The 21,920-nt window shown below is 44.2% G+C and overlaps 24 non-coding genes and 1 pseudogene across 24 annotated transcripts; all 25 read left to right on the forward strand.

Annotated features, from left to right (window-relative positions):
- Positions 1 to 1,297: 1,297 nt before the first annotated feature.
- On the forward strand, positions 1,298 to 1,416 carry LOC142510092 (5S ribosomal RNA). The gene has a single exon (XR_012808224.1). It is a non-coding gene; the product is annotated as a 5S ribosomal RNA (ribosomal RNA).
- A 684-nt stretch (positions 1,417 to 2,100) lies between these two features.
- On the forward strand, positions 2,101 to 2,219 carry LOC142512375 (5S ribosomal RNA). Its single transcript, XR_012808834.1, has one exon. It is a non-coding gene; the product is annotated as a 5S ribosomal RNA (ribosomal RNA).
- A 684-nt stretch (positions 2,220 to 2,903) lies between these two features.
- LOC142516201 (5S ribosomal RNA) lies at positions 2,904 to 3,022 on the forward strand. Its single transcript, XR_012812008.1, has one exon. It is a non-coding gene; the product is annotated as a 5S ribosomal RNA (ribosomal RNA).
- A 682-nt stretch (positions 3,023 to 3,704) lies between these two features.
- Positions 3,705 to 3,823, forward strand: LOC142513546 (5S ribosomal RNA). Its single transcript, XR_012809487.1, has one exon. It is a non-coding gene; the product is annotated as a 5S ribosomal RNA (ribosomal RNA).
- A 684-nt stretch (positions 3,824 to 4,507) lies between these two features.
- On the forward strand, positions 4,508 to 4,626 carry LOC142513752 (5S ribosomal RNA). Its single transcript, XR_012809681.1, has one exon. It is a non-coding gene; the product is annotated as a 5S ribosomal RNA (ribosomal RNA).
- Positions 4,627 to 5,310: 684 nt separating this feature from the next.
- On the forward strand, positions 5,311 to 5,429 carry LOC142513711 (5S ribosomal RNA). Its single transcript, XR_012809642.1, has one exon. It is a non-coding gene; the product is annotated as a 5S ribosomal RNA (ribosomal RNA).
- A 685-nt stretch (positions 5,430 to 6,114) lies between these two features.
- On the forward strand, positions 6,115 to 6,233 carry LOC142507110 (5S ribosomal RNA). The gene has a single exon (XR_012805374.1). It is a non-coding gene; the product is annotated as a 5S ribosomal RNA (ribosomal RNA).
- A 684-nt stretch (positions 6,234 to 6,917) lies between these two features.
- On the forward strand, positions 6,918 to 7,036 carry LOC142517594 (5S ribosomal RNA). Its single transcript, XR_012813333.1, has one exon. It is a non-coding gene; the product is annotated as a 5S ribosomal RNA (ribosomal RNA).
- Positions 7,037 to 7,720: 684 nt separating this feature from the next.
- Positions 7,721 to 7,842, forward strand: LOC142514161 (5S ribosomal RNA). The gene has a single exon (XR_012810069.1). It is a non-coding gene; the product is annotated as a 5S ribosomal RNA (ribosomal RNA).
- A 680-nt stretch (positions 7,843 to 8,522) lies between these two features.
- Positions 8,523 to 8,641, forward strand: LOC142513528 (5S ribosomal RNA). The gene has a single exon (XR_012809470.1). It is a non-coding gene; the product is annotated as a 5S ribosomal RNA (ribosomal RNA).
- A 681-nt stretch (positions 8,642 to 9,322) lies between these two features.
- On the forward strand, positions 9,323 to 9,441 carry LOC142508328 (5S ribosomal RNA). Its single transcript, XR_012806548.1, has one exon. It is a non-coding gene; the product is annotated as a 5S ribosomal RNA (ribosomal RNA).
- Positions 9,442 to 10,123: 682 nt separating this feature from the next.
- Positions 10,124 to 10,242, forward strand: LOC142506531 (5S ribosomal RNA). Its single transcript, XR_012804820.1, has one exon. It is a non-coding gene; the product is annotated as a 5S ribosomal RNA (ribosomal RNA).
- A 683-nt stretch (positions 10,243 to 10,925) lies between these two features.
- On the forward strand, positions 10,926 to 11,044 carry LOC142513256 (5S ribosomal RNA). The gene has a single exon (XR_012809213.1). It is a non-coding gene; the product is annotated as a 5S ribosomal RNA (ribosomal RNA).
- Positions 11,045 to 11,730: 686 nt separating this feature from the next.
- Positions 11,731 to 11,849, forward strand: LOC142508367 (5S ribosomal RNA). Its single transcript, XR_012806582.1, has one exon. It is a non-coding gene; the product is annotated as a 5S ribosomal RNA (ribosomal RNA).
- A 591-nt stretch (positions 11,850 to 12,440) lies between these two features.
- On the forward strand, positions 12,441 to 12,559 carry LOC142507694 (5S ribosomal RNA). Its single transcript, XR_012805944.1, has one exon. It is a non-coding gene; the product is annotated as a 5S ribosomal RNA (ribosomal RNA).
- Positions 12,560 to 13,237: 678 nt separating this feature from the next.
- LOC142507643 (5S ribosomal RNA) lies at positions 13,238 to 13,356 on the forward strand. The gene has a single exon (XR_012805894.1). It is a non-coding gene; the product is annotated as a 5S ribosomal RNA (ribosomal RNA).
- Positions 13,357 to 14,414: 1,058 nt separating this feature from the next.
- On the forward strand, positions 14,415 to 14,535 carry LOC142514361 (5S ribosomal RNA). Its single transcript, XR_012810257.1, has one exon. It is a non-coding gene; the product is annotated as a 5S ribosomal RNA (ribosomal RNA).
- A 683-nt stretch (positions 14,536 to 15,218) lies between these two features.
- LOC142507286 (5S ribosomal RNA) lies at positions 15,219 to 15,336 on the forward strand. The gene has a single exon (XR_012805546.1). It is a non-coding gene; the product is annotated as a 5S ribosomal RNA (ribosomal RNA).
- A 684-nt stretch (positions 15,337 to 16,020) lies between these two features.
- Positions 16,021 to 16,141, forward strand: LOC142514362 (5S ribosomal RNA). The gene has a single exon (XR_012810258.1). It is a non-coding gene; the product is annotated as a 5S ribosomal RNA (ribosomal RNA).
- A 684-nt stretch (positions 16,142 to 16,825) lies between these two features.
- LOC142508949 (5S ribosomal RNA) lies at positions 16,826 to 16,944 on the forward strand. Its single transcript, XR_012807145.1, has one exon. It is a non-coding gene; the product is annotated as a 5S ribosomal RNA (ribosomal RNA).
- A 682-nt stretch (positions 16,945 to 17,626) lies between these two features.
- Positions 17,627 to 17,745, forward strand: LOC142507497 (5S ribosomal RNA). The gene has a single exon (XR_012805753.1). It is a non-coding gene; the product is annotated as a 5S ribosomal RNA (ribosomal RNA).
- Positions 17,746 to 18,430: 685 nt separating this feature from the next.
- Positions 18,431 to 18,549, forward strand: LOC142510880 (5S ribosomal RNA; annotated as a pseudogene).
- A 682-nt stretch (positions 18,550 to 19,231) lies between these two features.
- On the forward strand, positions 19,232 to 19,350 carry LOC142513998 (5S ribosomal RNA). Its single transcript, XR_012809915.1, has one exon. It is a non-coding gene; the product is annotated as a 5S ribosomal RNA (ribosomal RNA).
- Positions 19,351 to 20,033: 683 nt separating this feature from the next.
- On the forward strand, positions 20,034 to 20,152 carry LOC142514063 (5S ribosomal RNA). Its single transcript, XR_012809976.1, has one exon. It is a non-coding gene; the product is annotated as a 5S ribosomal RNA (ribosomal RNA).
- A 681-nt stretch (positions 20,153 to 20,833) lies between these two features.
- On the forward strand, positions 20,834 to 20,954 carry LOC142514363 (5S ribosomal RNA). The gene has a single exon (XR_012810259.1). It is a non-coding gene; the product is annotated as a 5S ribosomal RNA (ribosomal RNA).
- The last annotated feature ends 966 nt before the right edge of the window (positions 20,955 to 21,920 follow it).

Consider the following 21,920-nt stretch of genomic DNA (forward strand, 5'->3'; position numbering starts at 1 on the left):
TCTGATTTACCCCGCTTCTGTTAAGCTTTTCGTTTCCTCGAGAAATCCGCTTAGGAAGTTCGAAATTCGATTCCGGTTCTATTTTATCGTATTCCCAGGCATAATAATAGCTTTACATTCGTTATTTCCTTCTTCGTATTTTTTTTCTATTTTCTTGGAACATTTATCGATTTGTGTTGTCGTGAGCCGTTTCTGTGCGGAAGGGTATGACGCAGATTACTCCGGAGACGGTTAACTCATTAAAAACAATTATTCGACTGTTTTATCCATAATTTACGTATTATTTCGACTGTTTTAATCCATAATTTACGTAAACGTCGCGACACGAGGTCTTCCCAGGGAGGTCACCCATCCTAGCTCTGCCATCGTGCCAGACGCTTAACTTCATGGTTATGATTGGGTGAGAGCAGTGCCGCGTGTTGTCCATCGCCGCCCGCTCACACGTACTGAGTATAGAATAACATCCCACTCAATGTCGGGTGCGATCTTACGAGCACTAATGCACCGGATCCCATCAGAACTCCGAAGTTAAGCGGGCTTGTGCGAGCGCAGCAAGTACTTGGATCGGCTGAGCCCCTTGGGAAGTCCTCGTGTTGCACACACTTTCGGTGATTTTCTATTTTTCGCATTACTTGTTGAACAGACGATTTTCGGCTAAAATCATTTCTGACTCTCGCTTGGGACCTGATTAAGGACATGTGAATGAAGTCGCTCAAGCACTGCCGGATTTGGACAAAAATTGTAGGCTAATTTGATTGTGTAACTGGGCCAACGGATGAGAACTTATTACTACGCAATGACTGCTGTCACGAAATTTTAGCCGAATTCCTTCTCTAAAAACCCCTCTAAATTGCGATTACCGCTTCTGTTAAGCTTTCGTTTCCTCGAGAAATCCGCTTTAGGAAGTTCGAAATTCGATTCGGTTCCATTTTATCGTATCCCAGGCATAATAATAGCTTACATTGGTTATTTCCCTCTTCTTATTTTTTTTCTATTTTCTAGGAACATTATCGATTTTGTCTGTCGGTGAGCCGGTTCTGTGCGGAAGGGTATGACGCAGATTACTCGCAGACGGTTAACTTTTAAAAACAATTATTTCGACTATTTTATCCATAATTTACGTAAACGGTCGCGACACGAGATGTTCTTAGGGAGGTCACCCATCCTAGCTCTGCAATCGCGCCAGAACGCTTAACTTCATGGTTCTGATTGGGCGAGAGCAGTGTCGCGTGTTGTCCATCGCCGCCCGCTCCACACGTACTCGAGGGATATAAGAATAAACATCCCACTCAATGTCGGGTGCGATCATACTAGCATTAATGCACCGTATCCTATCAGAACTCTGAAGTTAAGCGTGCTTGGGCGAGAACAGTACTAGGATGGGTGACACCCTGGGAAGTCCTCGTGTTGCACCCTTTTCGTGTTTTTCTATTTTTGATTACTTGTTGACAGACGATTTTCGGCTCAAATCATCTGAATCTCGATTGGGATCAGATAAGACATGTAAAATGAAAGTAGCTCGGGCACTGCCGGATTTGGACAAAATTGTAGGCTAATTTGATTGTAAATGGGCAAACGGACGAGACTTATTACTACGCAATGAGCTGACGAGATTTTAGCCGGAATTCCTTCTCTAAGACCCTCTAATTTGCGATTTACCGCTTCTGTTAAGCTTTCGTTTCCTCGATAAATCCGCTTAGGAAGTTCGAAATTCGATTCCGGTTCCATTTTATCGTATCCTAGGCATAATAATAGCTTTACATTCGTTATTTCCTTCTTCTTATTTTTTTTCTATTTTCTGGGAACTATTTATCGATTTTTGTTGTCGTGAGCCGGTTCTGTGCGGAAGGGTATGACGCAGATTACTCCGGAGACGGTTAACTCATTAAAACAATTATTTCGACTGTTTTATCCATAATTTACGTAAACGGTCGCGACACGAGATCTTCCCAGGGAGGTCACCCATCCTACCTCTGCCATCGCGCCAGAACGCTTAACTTCATGGTTATGATTGGGACGAGAGCAGTGCCGCGTGTTGTCCATCGCCGCCCGCTCCACACGTACTCGAGGGATATAAGAATAAACATCCCACTCAATGTCGGGTGCGATCATACCAGCACTAATGCACCGGATCCCATCAGAACTCCGAAGTAAAGCGTGCTTGGGCGAGAGCAGTACTAGGATGGGTGACCACCTGGGAAGTTCTCGTGTTGCAACCATTTTCGTGTTTTTCTATTTTTGATTACTTGTTGACAGACGATTTTCGGCTCAAATCATCTGAATTTCGATCGAGACCAGATAAGACATGTGAAATGAAAGTAGCTCGGGCACTGCCGGATTTGGACAAAATTGTAGGCTAATTTGATTGTAAACGGGCAAACGGACGAGACTCATTACTACGCAATGAGCTGACGAGATTTTAGCCGAATTCCTTCTCTAAGACCCTCTAATTTGCGATTAAACACTTCTGTTAAGCTTTCGTTTCCTCGAGAAATCCGCTTAGGAAGTTCGAAATTCGATTCCGGTTCCATTTTAAAGTATCCCAGGCATAATAATAGCTTTACATTCGTCATTTACTTCTTCTTATTTTTTTTTCTATTTCCTGGGAACATTAATCGATTTTTGTTGTCCTGAGCCGGTTCTGTGCGGAAGGGTATGACGCAGATTACTCCGGAGACGGTTAACTCATTAAAATCAATTATTTCGACTGTTTTATTCATAATTTACTTAACCGGTCGCGACACGAGGTCTTCCTAGGGAGGTCACCCATCCTAGCTCTGCCATCGCGCCAGAACGCTTAACTTCATGGTTATGATTGGGCGAGAGCAATGCCGCGTGTTGTCCATCGCCGCCCGCTCCACACGTACTCGAGGGATATAAGAATAAACATCCCACTCAATGTCGGGTGCGATCATACCAGCACTAATGCACCGGATCCCATCAGAACTACGAAGTTAAGCTTGCTTGGGTGAGAGCAGTACTAGGATGGGTGACCCCCTGGGAAGTCCTCGTGTTGCACCCTTTTCGTGTTTTTCTATTTTTGATTACTTGTTGATAGACGATTTTCGGCTCAAATCATCTGAATCTCGATCGGGACCAGATAAGACATGTGAAATGAAAGTAGCTCGGGCACTGCCGGATTTGGACAAATTTGTAGGCTAATTTGATTGTAAACGGGCAAACGGACGAGACTCATTATTACGCAATGAGCTGACGAGATTTTAGCCGAATTCCTTCTCTAAGACCCTCTAATTTGCGATTTAACGATTCTGTTAAGCTTTCGTTTCATCATGAAATCCGCTTAGGAAGTTCGAAATTCGATTCCGGTTCCATTTTATCGTATCCCAGGCATAATAATAGCTTTACATTCGTTATTTCCTTCTTCTTATTTTTTTTCTATTTTCTGGGAACATTTATCGATTTTTGTTGTCCTGAGCCGGTTCTGTGCGGAAGGGTATGACGCAGATTACTCCGGAGACGGTTAACTCACTAAAAACATTTATTTCGACTGTTTTATCCATAATTTCCGTAAACGGTCGCGACACGAGGTCTTCCCAGGGAGGTCACCCATCCTAGCTCTGCCATCGCGCCAAAACGCTTAACTTCATGGTTATGATTGGGCGAGAGCAGTGCCGCGTGTTGTCCATCGCCGCCCGTTCCACACGTACTCGAGGGATATAAGAATAAACATCCCACTCAATGTCGGGTGCGATCATACCAGCACTAATGCACAGGATCCCATCAGAACTCCGAAGTTAAGCATGCTTGGGCGAGAGCAGTACTAGGATGGGTGACCCCCTGGGAAGTCCTCGTGTTGCACCCCTTTTCGTGTTTTTCTATTTTTGATTACTTGTTGACAGACGATTTTCGGCTCAAATCATCTGAATCTCGATCGGGACAAGATAAGACATGTGAAATGAAAGTAGCTCGGGCACTGCTTGATTTGGACAAAATTGTAGGCTAATTTGATTGTAAACGGGCAAACGGACGAGACTCATTACTACGCAATGAGCTGACGAGATTTTAGCCGAATTCCTTCTCTAAGACCCTCTAATTTGCGATTTACCGCTTCTGTTAAGCTTTCGTTTCCTCGAGAAATCCGCTTAGGAAGTTCGAAATTCGATTCCGGTTCCATTTTATCGTATCCCATGCACAATAATAGCTTTACATTCGTTATTTCCATCTTCTTATTTTTTTTTCTATTTTCTGGGAACATTTATCGATTTTTGTTGTCGTTAGCCGGTTCTGTGCGGAAGGGTATGACGCAGATTACTCCGGAGACGGTTAACTCATTAAAAACAATTATTTCAACTGTTTTATCCATAATTTACGTAAACGTTCGCGACACGAGGTCTTCCTAGGGAGGTCACCCATCCTAGCTCTGCCATCGCGCCAGAACGCTTAACTTCATGGTTATGATTGGGCTAGAGCAGTGCCGCGTGTTGTCCATCGCCGCCCGCTCCACACGTACTCGAGGGATATAAGAATAAACATCCCACTCAATGTCGGGTGCGATCATACCAGCACTAATGCACCGGATCCCATCAGAACTCCGAAGTTAAGCGTGCTTGGGAGAGAGCAGTACTAGGATGGGTGACCCCCTGGGAAGTCCTCGTTTTGCACCCCTTTTCGTGTTTTTCTATTTTTGATTACTTGTTGACAGACGATTTTCGGCTCAAAACATCTGAATCTCGATCGGGACCAGATAAGACATGTGAAATGAAAGTAGCTCAGGCACTGCCGGATTTGGACAAAATTGTAGGCCAATTTGATTATAAACGGGCAAACGGACGAGACTCATTATTACGCAATGAGCTGACGAGATTTTAGCCGAATTCCTTCTCTAAGACCCTCTAATTTGCGATTTACTGCTTCTGTTAAGCTTTCGTTTCCTCGATAAATCCGTTTAGGAAGTTCGAAATTCGATTCCGGTTCCATTTTATCGTATCCCAGGCATAATAGTAGCTTTACATTCGTTATTTCCTTCTTCTTATTTTTTTTTCTATTTTCTGGGAACATTTATTGATTTTTGTTGTCGTGAGCCGGTTCTGTGCGGAAGGGTATGACGCAGATTACTCCGGAGACGGTTAACTCATTAAAAACAATTATTTCGACTGTTTTATCCATAATTTATGTAAACGGTCGCGACACGAGGTCTTCCCAAGGAGGTCACCCATCCTACCTCTGCCATCGCGCCCGAATACTTAACTTCATGGTTATGATTGGGCGAGAGCAGTGCCGCGTGTTGTCCATCGCCGCCCGCTCCGCACGTACTCGAGGGATATAAGAATAAACATCCCACTCAATGTCGGGTGCGATCATACCAGCACTAATGCACCGGATCCCATCAGAACTTCGAAGTTAAGCGTGCTTGGACGAGAGCAGTACTAGGATGGGTGACCCCCTTGGAAGTCCTCGTGTTGCACCCCTTTTCGTGTTTTTCTATTTTTGATTACTTGTTGACAGACGATTTTCGGCTCAAATCATCTGAATCTCGGTCAAGACCAGATAAGACATGTGAAATGAAAAAAGCTCGGGCACTGCCGGATTTGGACAAAATTGTAGCCTAATTTGATTGTAAACGAGCAAACGGACGAGACTCATTACTACGCAATGAGCTGACGAGATTTTAGCCGAATTCCTTCTCTAAGACCCTCTAATTTGTGATTTACCGCTTCTGTTAAGCTTTCGTTTCCTCGAGAAATCCGCTTAGGAAGTTCGAAATTGGATTCCGGTTCTATTTTATCGTATCCCCAGGCATAATAATAGCTTTACATTCGTTATTTCCTTCTTCTTATTTTTTTTTCTATTTTCTGGGAACATTTATCGATTTTTGTTGTCGTGAGCCGGTTCTGTGCGGAAGGGTATGACGCAGATTACTCCGGAGACGGTTAACTCATTAAAAACAATTATTTCGACTGTTTTATCAATAATTTACGTAAACGTTCGCGACACGAGGTCTTCCTAGGGAGGTCACCCATCCTAGCTCTGCCATCGCGCCAGAACGCTTAACTTCATGGTTATGATTGGGCGAGAGCAGTGCCGCGTGTTGTCCATCGCCGCCCGCTCCACACGTACTCGAGGGATATAAGAATAAACATCCCACTTAATGTCGGGTGCGATCATACCAGCACTAATGCACCGGATCCCATCAGAACTCCGAAGTTAAGCGTTCTTGGGAGAGAGCAGTACTTGAATGGTTGACCCCTTGGGAAGTCCTCGTTTTGCACCCCTTTTCGTGTTTTTCTATTTTTGATTACTTGTTGACAGACGATTTTCGGCTCAAATCATCTAAATCTTGATCGGGACCAGATAAGACATGTGAAATGAAAGTAGCTCAGGCACTGCCGGATTTGGACAAAATTGTAGGCCAATTTGATTGTAAACGGGCAAACGGACGAGACTCATTATTACGCAATGAGCTGACGAGATTTTAGCCGAATTCCTTCTCTAAGACCCTCTAATTTGCGATTTACTGCTTCTGTTAAGCTTTCGTTTCCTCGATAAATCCGTTTAGGAAGTTCGAAATTCGATTCCGGTTCCATTTTATCGTATCCCAGGCATAATAGTAGCTTTACATTCGTTATTTCCTTCTTCTTATTTTTTTTTCTATTTTCTGCGAACATTTATTGATTTTTGTTGTTGTGAGCCGGTTCTGTGCGGAAGGGTATGACGCAGATTACTTCGGAGACGGTTAACTCATTAAAAACAATTATTTCGACTGTTTTATCCATAATTTATGTAAACGGTCGCGACACGAGGTCTTCCCAGGGAGGTCACCCATCCTACCTCTGCCATCGCGCCAGAACGCTTAACTTCATGGTTATGATTGGGCGAGAGCAGTGCCGCGTGTTGTCCATCGCCGCCCGCTCCGCACGTACTCGAGGGATATAAGAATAAACATCCCACTCAATGTCGGGTGCGATCATACCAGCACTAATGCACCGGATCCCATCAGAACTTCGAAGTTAAGCGTGATTGGACGAGAGCAGTACTAGGATGGTTGACCCCCTTGGAAGTCCTCGTGTTGCACCCCTTTTCGTGTTTTTCTATTTTTGATTACTTGTTGATAGACGATTTTCGGCTCAAATCATCTGAATCTCGATCAAGACCAGATAAGACATGTGAAATGAAAGTAGCTCGGGCAATGCCGGATTTGGACAAAATTGTAGCCTAATTTGATTGTAAACGAGCAAACGGACGAGACTCATTACTACGCAATGAGCTGACGAGATTTTAGCCGAATTCCTTCTCTAAGACCCTTTAATTTGCGATTTACCGCTTCTCTTAAGCTTTCGTTTCCTCGAGAAATCCGCTTAGGAAGTTCGAAATTCGATTCCGGTTCCATTTTATCGTATCCCAGGCATAATAATAGCTTTACATTCGTTATTTCCTTCTTCTTATTTTTTTTTCTATTTTCTGGGAACATTTGTCGATTTTTGTTGTCCTGAGCCGGTTCTGTGCGGAAGGGTATGACGCAGATTACTCCGGAGACGGTTAACTCATTAAAAACAATTATTTCGACTGTTTTATCCATAATTTACGTAAACGGTCGCGACACGAGGTCTTCCCAGGGAGGTCACCCATCCTAGCTCTGCCATCGCGCCAGAACGCATAACTTCATGGTTATGATTGGGCGAGAGCAGTGCCGCGTGTTGTCCATCGCCGCCCGCTCCGCACGTACTCGAGGGATATAAGAATAAACATCCCACTCAATGTCGGGTGCGATCATACCAGCACTAATGCACCGGATCCCATCAGAACTCCGAAGTTAAGCGTGCTTGGGCGAGAGCAGTACTAGGATGGGTGACCGACCCCTGGGAAGTCCTCGTGTTGCACCCCTTTTCGTGTTTTTCTATTTTTGATTACTTGTTGACATACGATTTTCGGCTCAAATCATCTGAATCTCGATCGGGACCAGATAAGACATGTGAAATGAAAGTAGCTCGGGCACTGCCGGATTTGGACAAAATTGTAGGCTAATTTGATTGTAAACGAGCAAACGGACGAGACTCATTACTACGCAATGAGCTGACGAGATTTTAGCCGAATTCCTTCTCTAAGAACCTTTAATTTGCGATTTACCGCTTCTCTTAAGCTTTCGTTTCTTCGAGAAATCCGATTAGGAAGTTCGAAATTCGATTCCGGTTCCATTTTATCGTATCCGAGGCATAATAATAGCTTTACATTCGTTATTTCCTTTCTTATTTTTTTTCTATTTTCTGGGAACATTTATCGATTTTTGCTGTCGTTAGCCGGTTCTGTGCGGAAGGGTATGACTCAGAATACTCCGGAGACGGTTAACTCATTAAAAAAATTATTTCGACCGTTTTATCCATAATTTACGTAACCGGTCGCGACACGAGGTCTTCCCAGGGAGGTCACCCATCCTAGCTCTGCCATCGCGCCAGAACGCTTAACTTCATGATTATGATTGGGCGAGAGCAGTGCCGCGTGTTGTCCATCGCCGCCCGCTCCACACGTACTCGAGGGATATAAGAATAAACATCCCACTCAATGTCGGGTGCGATCATACCAGCACTAATGCACCGGATCCCATCAGAACTCCGAAGTTAAGCATTCTTGGGCGAGAGCAGTACTAGGATGGGTGACCCCCTGGGAAGTCCTCGTGTTGCACCCCTTTTCGTGTTTTTCTATTTTTTATTACTTGTAGACAGACGATTTTCGGCTCAAATCATCTGAATCTCGATCGGGACCAGATAATACCTGTGAAATGAAAGTAGCTCGGGCACTGCCGGATTTGGACAAAATTGTAGGCTAATTTGATTGTAAACGGGCAAACGGACGAGACTCATTACTACGCAATGAGCTGACGAGATTTTAGCCGAATTCCTTCTCTAAGACCCTCTAATTTGCGATTTACCGATTCTGTTAAACTTTCGTTTCCTCGAGAAATCCGCTTAGGAAGTTCGAAATTCGATTCCGGTTCCATTTTATCGTATCCGAGGCATAATAATAGCTTTACATTCGTTATTTCCTTCTTATTTTTTTTTCAATTTTCTGGGAACATTTATCGATTTTTGCTGTCGTTAGCCGGTTCTGTGCGGAAGGGTATGACTCAGAATACTCCGGAGACGGTTAACTCATTAAAAAAAATTATTTCGACCGTTTTATCCATAATTTACGTAACCGGTCGCGACACGAGGTCTTCCCAGGGAGGTCACCCATCCTAGCTCTGCCATCGCGCCAGAACGCTTAACTTCATGATTATGATTGGGCGAGGGCAGTGCCGCGTGTTGTCCATCGCCTCCCGCTCCACACGTACTCGAGGGATATAAGAATAAACATCCCACTCAATGTCGGGTGCGATCATGCCAGCACTAATGCATCGGATCCCATCAGAACTTCGAAGTTAAGCGTGTTTGCGCGAGAGCAGTACTAGGGTGGGTGACCCCCAGGGAAGTCCTCGTGTTGCACCCTTTTTCGTGTTTTTCTATTTTTGATTACTTGTTGACAGACGATTTTCGGCTCAAATCATCTGAATCTCGATCGAGACCAGATAAGACATGTGAAATGAAAGTAGCTCGGGCACTGCCGGATTTGGACAAAATTTTAGGCTAATTTGATTGTAAACGGGCAAACGGACGAGACTCATTCTACGCAATGAGCTGACGCGATTTTAGCCGAATTCCTTCTCTAAGACCCTCTAATTTGCGATTTACCGCTTCTGTTAAGCTTTCTTTCCTCGAGAAATCCGCTTAGGAAGTTCGAAATTCGATTCCGGTTCCATTTTATCATATCCCAGGCATAATAATAGCTTTACATTCGCTATTTCCTTCTTCTTATTTTTTTATTATTTTCTGGGAACATTTAGCGATTTTTGTTGTCGTGAGCCGGTTCTGTGCGGAAGGGTATGACGCAGATTACTCCGGAGACGGTTAACTCATTAAAAACAATTATTTCGACTGTTTCATCCATAATTTACGTAAACGGTCGCGACACGAGGTCTTCCCAGGGAGGTCACCCATCCTAACTCTGCCATCGCGCCAGAACGCTTAACTTCATGGTTATGATTGGGCGAGAGCAGTGCCGCGTGTTGTCCATCGCCGCCCGCTCCACACGTACTCGAGGGATATAAGAATAAACATCTCACTCAATGTCCGGGTGCGATCATACCAGCACTAATGCACCAAATCCAATCAGAACTCCGAAGTTAAGCGTGCTTGGGCGAGAGCAATACTAGGATGGGTGACCCCTTGGGAAGTCCTCGTGTTGCACCCCTTTTCGTGTTTTTCTATTTTTTATTACTTGTTGACAGACGATTTTCGGCTCAAATCATCTGAATCTCGATCGGGACCAGATAAGACATGTGAAATCAACGTAGCTCGAGCACTGCTGGATTTGGACAAAATTATAGGCTAATTTGATTGTAAACAGGCAAACGGACGAGAATCATTACTCCGCAAAGAGCTGGCGATATTTTAGCTAAATTCCTTCTCTAAGACCCTCTAATTTACGATTTACCGCTTCTGTTAAGCTTCCATTTCCTCGAGAAATCCGCTTTGGAAGTTAGAAATTCGAATCCGATTTCATTTTATCGTAACCCAGGCATAATAATAGCTTTACATTCGCTATTACCTTCTTCTTATTTTTTTTTCTATTTTCTGGGAATATTTTGCGATTTTTGTTGTCGTGAGGCGGTTTTGTGCGGAAGGGTATGACGCAGATTACTCCGGAGAAGGTTAACTAATTAAAAACAATTATTTCAACTATTTTATCCATAATTTACGTAAACGGTCGCGACACGAAGTCTTCCCAGGGAGGTCGCCCATCCTAGCTCTGCCATCGCGCTAGAACGCTTAACTTCATGGTTATGATTGGGCGTGAGCAGTGCCGCGTGTTGTCCATCGTCGCCCGCTCCACACGTACTCGAGGATATAAGAATAAACATCCCACTCAATGTCGGGTGCGATAATACCAGCACTAATGCACCGGATCCCATTAGAACTCCGAAGTTAAGCGTGCTTGGGCGAGAGAAGTACTAGGATGGATGACCCCCTGGGAAGTCCTCGTGTTGCACCCATTTTTGTGTTTTTCTATTTTTGATTGATTACTTGTTGACAGACGATTTTCGGCTCAAATAATCTGAATCTCGATCGGAAACAAATAAGACATGTGAAATCAACGTAGCTCGGGCACTGCCGGATTTGGACAAAATTGTAGGTTAATTTTATTGTAACAGGGCAAACGAACGAGACTCATTATTCCGCAATGAGCTGACGAGATTTTAGCCGAATTCCTTCTCTAAGACCTTCTAATTTGCGATTTTCCGTTTCTGTTAAGCTTCCATTTCCTCGAGAAATCCGCTTAGCAAGTTCGAAATTCGATTCCGGTTCTATTTTATCGTATCCCAGGCATAATAATAGCTTTACATTCGCTATTTTCTTCTTCTTATTTTTTTCTATTTTCTGGGAACATTTTGCGATTTTTGTTGTCGTGAGCCGGTTCTGTGCGGAAGGGTGTGACGCAGATTACTCCGGAGACGGTTAACTCATGAAAAACAATTATTTCGACTGTTTTTGCCATAATTTACGCAAATAGTCGCGACACGAGGACTTCCCAGGGAGGTCACCCATCCTTGCTCTGCCATCGCGCCAGAACGCTTAACGTCATGATTATGATTGGGCGAGAGCAGTGCCGCGTGTTGTCCATCGCCGCCCGCTCCACACGTACACGAGGGATATTAGAATATACATCCAACTCAAGGTCGGGTGCGATCATACCAGCACCAATGCACCGGATCCCATCAGAACTCTGAAGTTAAGCGTGCTTGGACGAGAGCAGTACTAGGATGGGTGACACCCTGGGATGTCCTCGTGTTGCACACCTTTTCGTGTTTTTCTATTTTTGATTACTTGTTGACAGAAGACTTTCGGCTCCAATCATCTGAATCTCGATCGGGACCAGATAAAACATTTGAAATCAACGTAGCTCGGGCACTGCCGGATTTGGACAAAATTGTAGGCTAATTTGATTGTAAACGGGCAACCGAACGAGACTCGTTACTTCTCAATGATATGGTGAGATTTTAGCCGAATTCCTTATCTAAAACCCTCTAATTTGCGATTTTCCGCTTCTGTTAAGCTTTCGTTTCCTCGAGAAAAAATGTTTAGGAAGTTCGAAATTCGATTCACGTTCCATTTTATCGTATCCCAGGCATAATAATAGCTTTACATTCGCTATTTTCTTCTTCTTATTTTTTTTTCTATTTTCTGGGAACATTTAGTGATTTTTGTTGTCGTGAGCAGGTTCTGTGCGGAAGGGTATGACGCAGATTACTCCCGAGACGGATAACTAATTAAAAACAGAACGCTTAACTTCATGGTTCTGATTGGGCGAGAGCAGTGCCGCCTGTTGTCTATCGCCGCCCGCTACACACGTACTCGAGGGATATAAGAATAAACATCCCACTCAATGTCGCGTGCGATCATACCAGCACTAATGCACCGGATCCCATCAGAACTCCGAAGTTAAGCATGCTTGGGAGAGAGCAATACTAGGATGGGTGACCCCCTGCGAAGTTCTCGTGTTGCACCCATTTTCGTGTTTTCTACTTTTGATTACTTGTTGACAGACGATTTTCGGCTCAAATCATCTGAATCTGGATCGTGACCTGATAAGACATGAGAAATCAACGTAGCTCGGGCACTGCCGGATTTGGACAAAATTGTAGGCTAATTTGATAGTAAACGGGCAAACGACCGAGACTCTTTACTACGCAATGAGCTGACGAGATTTTAGCCGAATTCCTTCTCTAAGAACCTCTAATTTGCGATTTACCGCTTATGTTAAGCTTCCGTTTCCTTGGAAATCCGCTTAGGAAGTTTTAAATTCGATCCGGTTCCATTTTATCGTATCTCAAGCATAATAATAGCTTTACATTCGCTATTTATTCTTCTAATTTTTTTCTATTTTGTGGGAACATTTATCGATTTTTGTTGTCGTTAGCCGGTTCTGTGCGGAAGGGTATGACACAGATTACTCCGGAGACGGTTAACTCATTAAAAACAATTATTTCGACTGTTTTATCCATAATTTACGTAAACGGTCGCGACACGAGGTCTTCCCAGGGAGGTCACCCATCCTACCTCTGCCATCGCGCCAGAACGCTTAACTTCATAGTTATGATTGGGCGAGAGCAGTGCCGCGTGTTGTCCATCGCCGCCCGCTCCACACGTACTCGAGGGATATAAGAATAAACATCCCACTCAATGTCGGGTGCGATCTTACGAGCACTAATGCACCGGATCCCATCAGAACTCCGAAGTTAAGCGTGCTTGGGCGAGAGCACTACTAGGATGGGTGACACCTTGGGAAGTCCTCGTGTTGCACCCTTTTTCGTGTTTTTCTATTTTTGATTACTTGTTGACGGACGATTTTCTGCTCAAATCATCTGAATCTCGATCGGGACCAAATAATACATGTGAAATCAGCGTAGCTCGGGTACTGCCTGATTTGGATAAAATTGTAGGCTAATTTTATTGTAAACGGGCAAACGGACGAGACTCATTACTCCGCAAAGTGCTCGCGAGATTTTAGCTAATTTTCTTCTCTAAGACCCTCTAATTTGCTATTTACCGCTTCTGTTAATGTTCTGTTTCCTCGAGAAATCCGTTTAGGAAGTTCGAAATTCGATTCCGGATCCATTTTATCGTATCCCAGGAATAATAATAGCTTTACATTCTTGGAAGTCCTCGTGTTGCACCCTTTTTCGTGTTTTTCTATTTTTGATTACTTGTTGACAGACGATTTTCGGCTCAAATCATCTGAATCTCGATCGGGACCAGATAAGACATGTGAAATGAAAGTAGCTCGGGCACTGTCGGATTTGGACAAAATTGTAGGCTAATTTGATTGTAAACGGGCAAACGGACGAGACTCATTACTACGCAATGAGCTGACGAGATTTTAGCCGAATTCCTTCTCTAAGACCCTCTAATTTGCGATTTACCGCTTCTGTTAAGCTTTCGTTTCCTCGAGAAATCCGCTTAGGAAGTTCGAAATTCGATTCCGGTTCCATTTTATCGTATTCCAGGCATAATAACAGCTTTACATTCGTTATTTCCTTCTTCTTATTTTTTTTTTCTATTTTCTGGGAACATTTATCGATTTTTGTTGTCGTGAGCCGGTTCTGTGCGGAAGGGTATGACGCAGATTACTCCGGAGACGGTTAACTCATTAAAAACAATTATTTCGACTGTTTTATCCATAATTTACATAAACGGTCGCGACACGAGGTCTTCCCAGGGAGGTCACCCATCCTAGCTCTGCCATCGAGCTAGAACGCTTAACTTCATGGTTATGATTGGGCGAGAGGAGTGCCGCGTGTTGTCCATCGCCGCCCGCTCCACACGTACTCGAGGGATATAAGAATAAACATCCCACTCAATGTCGGGTGCGATCATACCAGCACTAATGCACCGGATCCCATCAGAACTCCGAAGTTAAGCGTGCTTGGGCGAAAGCGCAGTACTAGGATGGGTGACCCCCTGGGAAGTCCTCGTGTTGCACCCCTTTTCGTGTTTTTCTATTTTTGATTACTTGTTGACAGACGATTTTCAGCTCAAATCATCTGAATCTCGATCGGGACCAGATAAGACATGTGAAATGAAAGTAGCTCGGGCACTGCCGGATTTGGACAAAATTGTAGGCTAATTTGATTGTAAACGGGCAAACGGACGAGACTCATTACTACGCAATGAGCTGACGAGATTTTATCCGAATTCCTTCTCTAAGACCCTCTAATTTATGATTTACCGCTTTTGTTAAGCTTTCGTTTCCTCGAGAAATCCGCTTAGAAAGTTCGAAATTCGATTCCGGTTCCATTTTATCGTATTCCAAGCATAATAATAGCTTTACATTCGTTATTTCCATCTTCTTATTTTTTTTTCAATTTTCTGGGAACATTTATTCATTTTAGTTGTCGTTAGCCGGTTCTGTGTGGAAGGGTATGACGCAGATTACTCCGGAGACGGTTAACTCATTAAAATCAATATTTCGACTGTTTTTTCCATAATTTACGTAAACGGTCGCGACACGAGGTTTTCCCAGGGAGGTCACCCATCCTAGCTCTGCCATCGCGCCAGAACGCTTAACTTCATGGTTATGATTAGGCGAGAGTAGTGCCGCGTGTTGTCCATCGCCGCCCGCTCCACACGTACTCGAGGGATATAAGAATAAACATCCCACTCAATGTCAGGTGCGATCATACTAGCACTAATGCACCGGATCCCATCAGAACTCTGAAGTTAAGGTGCTTGGGCGAGAGCAGTACTAGGATGGGTGACCCCCTGGGAAGTCCTCGTGTTACACCCCTTTTCGTGTTTTTTCTATTTTTGATTACTTGTTGACAGACGATTTTCGGCTCAAATCATCTGAATCTCGATCGGGACTAGATAAGACATGTGAAATGAAAGTAGCTCGGGCACTGCCGGATTTGGACAAAATTGTAGGCTAATTTGATTGTAAACGGGCAAACGGACGAGACTCATTCTACGCAATGAGCTGACGAGATTTTAGCCAAATTCCTTCTCTAAGACCCTCTAATTTGCGATTTACCGCTTCTGTTCAGCTTTCGTTTCCTCGAGAAATCCGCCTAGGAAGTTCGAAATTCGATTCCGGTTCCATTTTATCGTATCCCAGGCATAATAATAGCTTTACATTCGTTATTTCCTTCTTCTTATTTTTTTTTCTATTTTCTGGGAACATTTATCGATTTTTGTTGTCGTGAGCCGGTTCTGTGCGGAAGGGTATGACGCAGATTACTCCGGAGACGGTTAACTCATTAAAAACAATTATTTCGACTGTTTCATCCATAATTTACGTAAACGGTCGCGACACGAGGTCTTCCCAGGGAGGTCACCCATCCTAACTCTGCCATCGCGCCAGAACGCTTAACTTCATGGTTATGATTGGGCGAGAGCAGTGCCGCGTGTTGTCCATCGCCGCCCGCTCAACACGTCTTCGAGGGATATAAGAATAAACATCTCACTCAATGTCGGGTGCGATCATACCAGCACTAATGCACCGGATCCCATCAGAACTCCGAAGTTAAGCGTGCTTGGGCGAAAGCGCAGTACTAGGATGGGTGACCCCCTGGGAAGTCCTCGTGTTGCACCCCTTTTCGTGTTTTTTCTATTTTTGATTACTTGTTGACAGACGATTTTCGGCTCAAATCATCTGAATCTCGATCGGGACTAGATAAGACATGTGAAATGAAAGTAGCTCGGGCACTGTCGGATTTGGACAAAATTGTAGGCTAATTTGATTGTAAACGGGCAAACGGACGAGACTCATTACTACGCAATGAGCTGACGAGATTTTAGCCGAATTCCTTCTCTAAGACCCTCTAATTTGCGATTTACCGCTTCTGTTCAGCTTTCGTTTCCTCGAGAAATCCGCCTAGGAGTTCGAAATTCGATTCCGGTTCCATTTTATCGTATCCCAGGCATAATAATAGCTTTACATTCGTTATTTCCTTCTTCTTATTTTTTTTTCTATTTTCTGGGAACATTTATCGATTTTTGTTGTCGTGAGCCGGTTCTGTGCGGAAGGGTATGACGCAGATTACTCCGGAGACGGTCAACTCATTAAAAACAATTATTTCGATTGTTTTATCTATAATTTACGTAAACGGTAGCGACACGAGGTCTTCCCAGGGAGGTCACCCATCCTACCTCTGCCATCGCGCCAGAACGCTTAACTTCATGGTTATGATTGGGCGAGAGCAGTGCCGCGTGTTGTCCATCGCCGCCCGCTCCACACGTACTCGAGGGATATAAGAATAAACATCCCACTCAATGTCGGGTGCGATCATACCAGCACTAATGCACCGGATCCCATCAGAACTCCGAAGTTAAGCATGCTTGGGCGAGAGCAGTACTAGGATGGGTGACCCCCTGGGAAGTCCTCGTGTTGCACCCCTTTTCGTGTTTTTCTATTTCTGATTACTTGTTGACAGACGAGTTTCGGCTCAAATCATCTAAATCTCGATCGGGACCAGATAAGACATGTGAAATGAAAGTAGCTCGGGCACTGCCGGATTTGGACAAAATTCTAGGCTAATTTGATTGTAAACGGGCAAACGGACGAGGCTCATTACTACGCAATGAGCTGACGAGATTTTAGCCGAATTCCTTCTCTAAGACCCTCTAATTTGCGATTTACCGCTTCTGTTAAGCTATCGTTTTCTCGAGAAATCCTCTTAGGAAGTTCGAAATTCGATTCCGGTTCCATTTTATCGTATCCGAGGCATAATAATAGCTTTACATTCGTTATTTCCTTCTTCTTATTTTTTTTCTATTTTCTGGGAAAATTTATCGATTTTTGTTGTCGTGAGCCGGTTCTGTGCGGAAGGGTATGACGCAGATTACTCCGGAGACGGTTAACTCATTAAAAAAATTATTTCGAATGTTTTATCCATAATTTACGTAAACGGTCGCGATACGAGGTCTTCCCAGGGAGGTCACCCATCCTAGCTATGCCATCGCGCTAGAACGCTTGACTTCATGGTTATGATTGGGCGAGAGCAGTGCCGCGTGTTGTCCATCGCCGCCCGCTCCACACGTACTCGAGGGATATAAGAATAAACATCCCACTCAATGTCGGGTGCGATCATACCAGCACTAATGCACCGGATCCCATCAGAACTCCGAAGTTAAGCGTGCTTGGGCGAGAGCAGTACTAGGATGGGCGACCCCATGGGAAGTCCTCGTGTTGCACCCTTTTTCGTGTTTTTCTATTTGTGATTACTTGTTGAAAGACGATTTTCGGCTCAAATCATCTGAATCTCGATCGGGACTAGACTAAGACAATGTGAAATGAAAGTAGCTCGGGCACTACCGGATTTGGACAAAATTGTAGGCTAATTTGATTGTAAACGGGCAAACGGACGAGACTCATTACTACGCAATGAGCTGACGAGATTTTAGCCGAATTCCTTCTCTAAGACCCTCTAATTTGCGATTTACCGCTTCTGTTAAGCTTTCGTTTCCTCGAAAAATCCTCTTAGGAAGTTCGAAATTCGATTCTGGTTCCATTTTATCGTATCCTAAGCAATAATAATAGCTTTACATTCGTTATTTCCTTCTTCTTATTTTTTTTTATTTTCTGGCAACATTTATCGATTTTTGTTGTCGTGAGCCGGTTCTGTGCGGAAGGGTATGACGCAGATTACTCCGGAGACGGTCAACTCATTAAAAACAATTATTTCGACTGTTTTATCCATAATTTACGTAAACGGTCGCGACACGAGGTCTTCCCAGGGAGGTCACCCATCCTAGCTCTGCCATCGCGCCAGAACGCTTAACTTCATGGTTATGATTGGGCGAGAGCAGTGCCGCGTGTTGTCCATCGCCGCCCGCTCCACACGTACTCGAGGGATATAAGAATAAACATCCCACTCAACGTCAGGTGCGATCATACCAGCACTAATGCACCGGATCCTTTCAGAACTCCGAAGTTATGCGAGATTGGGCGAGAGCAGTATTGGGATGGGTGACCCCCTGGGAAGTCCTCGTGTTGCACCCTTTTTCGTGTTTTTCTATTTTTGATTACTTGTTGAAAGACGATTTTCGGCTCAAATCATCTGAATCTCGATCGGGACCAAACAAGACAAGTGAAATGAAAGTAGCTCGGGCACTGCCGGATTTGGACAAAATTGTAGGCTAATTTGATTGTAAACGGGCAAACGGACGAGACTCATTACTACGCAATGAGCTGACGAGATTTTAGCCGAATTCCTTCTCTAAGACCCTCTAATTTGCGATTCACCGCTTCTGTTAAGCTTTCGTTTCCTCGAAAAATCCTCTTAGGAAGTTCGAAATTCGATTCTGGTTCCATTTTATCGTATCCTAAGAATAATAATAGCTTTACATTCGTTATTTCCTTCTTCTTATTTTTTTTTATTTTCTGCGAACATTTATCGATTTTTGTTGTCGTGAGCCGGTTCTGTGCGGAAGGGTATGACGCAGATTACTCCGGAGACGGTCAACTGATTAAAAACAATTATTTCGACTGTTTCATCTATAATTTACGTAAACAGTCGCGACACGAGGTCTTCCCAGGGAGGTCACCCATCCTACCTCTGCCATCGCGCCAGAACGCTTAACTTCATGGTTATGATTGGGCGAGAGCAGTGCCGCATGTTGTCCATCGCCGCCCGCTCCACACGTACTCGAGGGATATAAGAATAAACATCCCACTCAATGTCGGGTGCGATCATACCAGCACTAATGCACCGGATCCCATCAGAACTCCGAAGTTAAGCGTGCTTGGGCGAGAGCAGTACTAGGATGGGTGACCCCCTGGGAAGTCCTCGTGTTGCACCCCTTTTCGTGTTTTTCTATTTCTGATTACTTGTTGACAGACGAGTTTCGGCTCAAATCATCTAAATCTCGATCGGGACCAGATAAGACATGTGAAATGAAAGTAGCTCGGGCACTGCCGGATTTGGACAAAATTCTAGGCTAATTTGATTGTAAACGGGCAAACGGACGAGACTCATTACTACGCAATGAGCTGACGAGATTTTAGCCGAATTCCTTCTCTAAGACCCTCTAATTTGCGATTTACCGCTTCTGTTAAGCTTTCGTTTTCTCGAGAAATCCGCTTAGGAAGTTCGAAATTCGATTCCGGTTCCATTTTATCGTATCCGAGGCATAATAATAGCTTTACATTCGTTATTTCCTTCTTCTTATTTTTTTTCTATTTTCTGGGAACATTTATCGATTTTTGTTGTCGTGAGCCGGTTCTGTGCGGAAGGGTATGACGCAGATTACTCCGGAGACGGTTAACTCATTAAAAACAATTATTTCGACTGTTTTATCCATAATTTACGTAAACGGTCGCGATACGAGGTCTTCCCAGGGAGGTCACCCATCCTAGCTATGCCATCGCGCCAGAACGCTTAACTTCATGGTTATGATTGGGCGAGAGCAGTGCCGCGTGTTGTCCATCGCCGCCCGCTCCACACGTACTCGAGGGATATAAGAATAAACATCCCACTCAATGTCGGGTGCGATCATACCAGCACTAATGCACCGGATCCCATCAGAACTCCGAAGTTAAGCGTGCTTGGGCGAGAGCAGTACTAGGATGGGTGACCCCCTGGGAAGTCCTCGTGTTGCACCCTTTTTCGTGTTTTTCTATTTTTGATTACTTGTTGAAAGACGATTTTCGCTCAAATCATCTGAATCTCGATCGGGACCAGACTAAGACAAGTGAAATGAAAGTAGCTCGGGCACTGCCGGATTTGGACAAAATGTAGGCTAATTTGATTGTAAACGGGCAAACGGACGAGACTCATTACTACGCAATGAGCTGACGAGATTTTAGCCGAATTCCTTCTCTAAGACCCTCTAATTTGCGATTTACCGCTTCTGTTAAGCTTTCGTTTCCTCGAAAAATCCTCTTAGGAAGTTCGAAATTCGATTCTGGTTCCATTTTATCGTATCCTAAGAATAATAATAGCTTTACATTCGTTATTTCCTTCTTCTTATTTTTTTTTATTTTCTGCGAACATTTATCGATTTTTGTTGTCGTGAGCCGGTTCTGTGCGGAAGGGTATGACGCAGATTACTCCGGAGACGGTCAACTCATTAAAAACAATTATTTCGACTGTTTTATCTATAATTTACGTAAACGGTCGCGACACGAGGTCTTCCCAGGGAGGTCACCCATCCTAGCTCTGCCATCGCGCCAGAACGCTTAACTTCATGGTTATGATTGGGCGAGAGCAGTGCCGCGTGTTGTCCATCGCCGCCCGCTCCACACGTACTCGAGGGATATAAGAATAAACATCCCACTCAATGTCGGGTGCGATCATACCAGCACTAATGCACCGGATCCCATCAGAACTCCGAAGTTAAGCGTGCTTGGGCGAAAGCGCAGTACTAGGATGGGTGACCCCCTGGGAAGTCCTCGTGTTGCACCCCTTTTTCGTGTTTTTCTATTTCTGATTACTTGTTGACAGACGAGTTTTCGGCTCAATCATCTGAATCTCGATCGGGACCAGATAAGACATGTGAAATGAAAGTAGCTCGGGCACTGCCGGATTTGGACAAAATTGTAGGCTAATTTGATTGTAACGGGCAAACGGACGAGACTCATTACTACGCAATGAGCTGACGAGATTTTAGCCGAATTCCTTCTCTAAGACCCTCTAATTTGCGATTTACCGCTTCTGTTAAGCTTCGTTTTCTCGAGAAATCCGCTTAGGAAGTTCGAAATTCGATTCCGGTTCCATTTATCGTATCCGAGGCATAATAATAGCTTTACATTCGTTATTTCCTTCTTCTTATTTTTTTTTCTATTTTCTGGGAACATTTATCGATTTTGTTGTCGTGAGCCGATTCTGTGCGGAAGGTTATGACGCAGATTACTCCGGAGCGGTTAACTCATTAAAAAACACAATTATTTCGGAATTTTTTTTTTTATCCATAATTTACGCTAAACGGTTCACGACTACGAGGTCTTCCCAGGGAGGTCACCCATCCTAGCCTATGCCTCGCGCACCAGAACGCTTAACTTCATGGTATGATTGGGCGAGAGGCAGTGACGGTGTGTCCATCGCCGCCCGTACACACGTACTCGAGGATAAAGAATAAACATCCACTCAATGTCGGGTGAGATCATACCAGCACTAATTGCACCGGATCCCATCAGAACTCCGAAGTTAAGTTGCTGGGCGACCGCAGCGTACTAGGAGGGCGGTCAGGGAAGTCCTCGTGTGGCACCCTTTTTAGTGTTTTCTTATTTGTGATTTTACTTGTTGAAAGGATTTTCGGCTCAAATCATCTGAATCTCGATCGGGACTAGACAAGACAAGTGAAATGAAAAAGCTAGGCACTACCGGATTTGGACAAAATTGTAGGCAATTTGATTGTACCCGACCCCATGGG

The sequence above is a fragment of the Primulina tabacum genome, chromosome 10 (genome assembly GCF_025594145.1).
Source record: "Primulina tabacum isolate GXHZ01 chromosome 10, ASM2559414v2, whole genome shotgun sequence".
NCBI classification, from domain to species: Eukaryota; Viridiplantae; Streptophyta; class Magnoliopsida; order Lamiales; family Gesneriaceae; genus Primulina; species Primulina tabacum.